Below are 2,337 nucleotides of genomic sequence, written 5' to 3' on the forward strand. Positions count from 1 at the left end.
TAACGAAGAATTATCTGATATAGAGATATATGATAATGAAGTTTTGTTCTCTTTTGATGTTTTCACTGTTCACCGCAATCCCTGTAGGTAAAGCATGTATGTACATAAAAAAAAATTGAACAAGATGCCACTCTTTCTTCAAGGACAAATTTGGACTTTGATGATATCACTACACTTCTTCAATTCACCTTGTCTAACAACTATTTTGTGTTTAATGACAGAATTTACAAACAAGTCCATGGCTGTGCGATGGGCAGTCCTCTCACGCCCGTTCTGGCCAATCTTTGCAAGGAGGAGATCGAAGAGTCCGCAATCAATAATTCATCCGTTCCCGCCAAGATTCGGAAAAGGTACGTGGACGATAGTTTTTGCATCATTGGAAAGAACAATGTTTCAGCCTTCCATGACAGTTTAAATTCAATTGACACAAACATCTCGTTTACCGTCGAGACTGAATGTAACGGAAAGATCTCCTTTCTCGACACTCTGGTCTCCCAGAGAAATGGAGTCATTGTTGTTGATGTTTACAGAAAGGCCATTGATACAGACAGATATTTAGATTTTAATTCCCATCACGCCAGACAACACAAGGTCAGCACAGCATCAACTCTCCTGCACCACCCCACTGCACAGGGCTCTAAATCTACCCAATTCCTCCGAAGGAAAAAAGCATGAACTTAATTATGTCCATACAGCTTTGGAGTCCAACGGCTATCCATTTAAGTTTATCAAAAACATACAGGATAGAAAAACTCGATCCTTAAAAACAAATGTATCCCCAGAGGAACTTGTTGGAATGTTTTTCGAGATGATTGAAGCAACCGAGTCACGTAAGTCTCTCCATTCTCTTCCTTGCATCAAAGGGGTAAATGAACCTTTGACACGTGCACTCAAAAAACATGATGTCACAGTTGTAAACAAACCATTTACCACTCTAAAACAACAGTTCCCAGCTCCGAAATTCCGACCTTCGATGGAATCGCTGACCAACGTCGTGTATAAAGTTCCTTGTACAAATTGTTCGTGTTGTTATATTGGGGAAACCAGTAGAGCTTTTAATACCCGAAAAAAAGAACATTTGAGAAATATAAAAACTGCGGCCGAAGGTTCTAGAATTGCTAATCACACCTGGTCCAACAACCACGCCACTGATTTTGAAAACGCGTCAATTATTGACAAAGGTACTTTTAGAACCAGAAAAACATTAGAAGCGTGGCATACCAGAATGACACCTAACGCAGATAATAATTCTTGCCCGTTACCTGGGCAGTACAATACAACATTCTTTTTGACAAATATTCATATAATAATTTACATTCTCATTATTTCGCAGTTCATGTCTTTATTTGAATTCTCTCATCGCTTGCTTATCATTCATTTTACCCGTTGAAGACTGCATTTCGGGCAGTCGAAAGCTCGTAGTTTTTGATCATTTTTGCCAGAGATGGTTTTTTAATTTCAAACTTTAATTTTATCATTACACCCTAGCTATAAATATCTTTACTCCTAACCTTTTAAACCTGAGAGAGACCAACATCTTATTTCTCCTTACAAAACAAACGGTACTTGCCATGCCTTCCACATCTCTGGACGTCAAATTATTCTCATATACACATGGTTTTTTCACTTCTGACTGCATAATTAGTGAGATACACTGCTCTTCCTTACATGTAACCCAGGGGTCTCTTTGTAAGATCATTTAATGAAGAGACATTTCTATCGTACTGCTCTAAAGATGACCCTACATTGAGAAAAAAATTAAAAAGGTAAATTAAGATAGATCAGGGCTAGTCAGAATAAGCTTTTGCATGAGGTTCTGCAAGGAGCCGTGACAACCAAACTTGACGCCAACAATACAAGAATCGTAATGTTCAAGTTTGCCAAAATGCACAATTTATGAAAAATAAACGTGGTATAAAATAACTTGCGATGCAAGACACTTCATTTTTCGGTCCTTCCCATCCCATCACTAAAAGCCTGCTGATATCTATAAAGGCCACTTCTTGTATAAATGCAACCAGGAACTCTAAACTAGGACCTCCCCTCTAAAAAATCTTAGCCCTGTTCCAGAGAGAGGTTACTCTGGAAAAGGAGTACTTCTGTATCAATGAGAGAGAAAAAGGAGAAAAACTAAGCCCTGGAATATTACAAGGTATCCACTTGTTTAACATGCACTTTAACGACATTCTGCATTCAGTTCAATCACACCCACCCTGTGGGCAGGAAAAGCTGAGAGGCGACCAGCCTCTAATAAGATACACACAACATTGTTTGACAGTCAGCTAATGTTGGAATTTCTCCTTAAAGTCTCAACGGCAGAGTTCAGGTGCGAGCAGA

At 38.9% G+C, this 2,337-nt stretch overlaps 1 pseudogene; it reads left to right on the plus strand.

Moving 5' to 3' along the window:
- The first annotated feature begins 234 nt into the window (after nt 1-234).
- Nucleotides 235-1,583, plus strand: LOC148731066 (uncharacterized; annotated as a pseudogene).
- Nucleotides 1,584-2,337: the final 754 nt, after the last annotated feature.

The sequence above is a fragment of the Stylophora pistillata genome, chromosome 5, assembly GCF_964205215.1.
Source record: "Stylophora pistillata chromosome 5, jaStyPist1.2, whole genome shotgun sequence".
NCBI classification, from domain to species: domain Eukaryota; kingdom Metazoa; phylum Cnidaria; class Anthozoa; order Scleractinia; family Pocilloporidae; genus Stylophora; species Stylophora pistillata.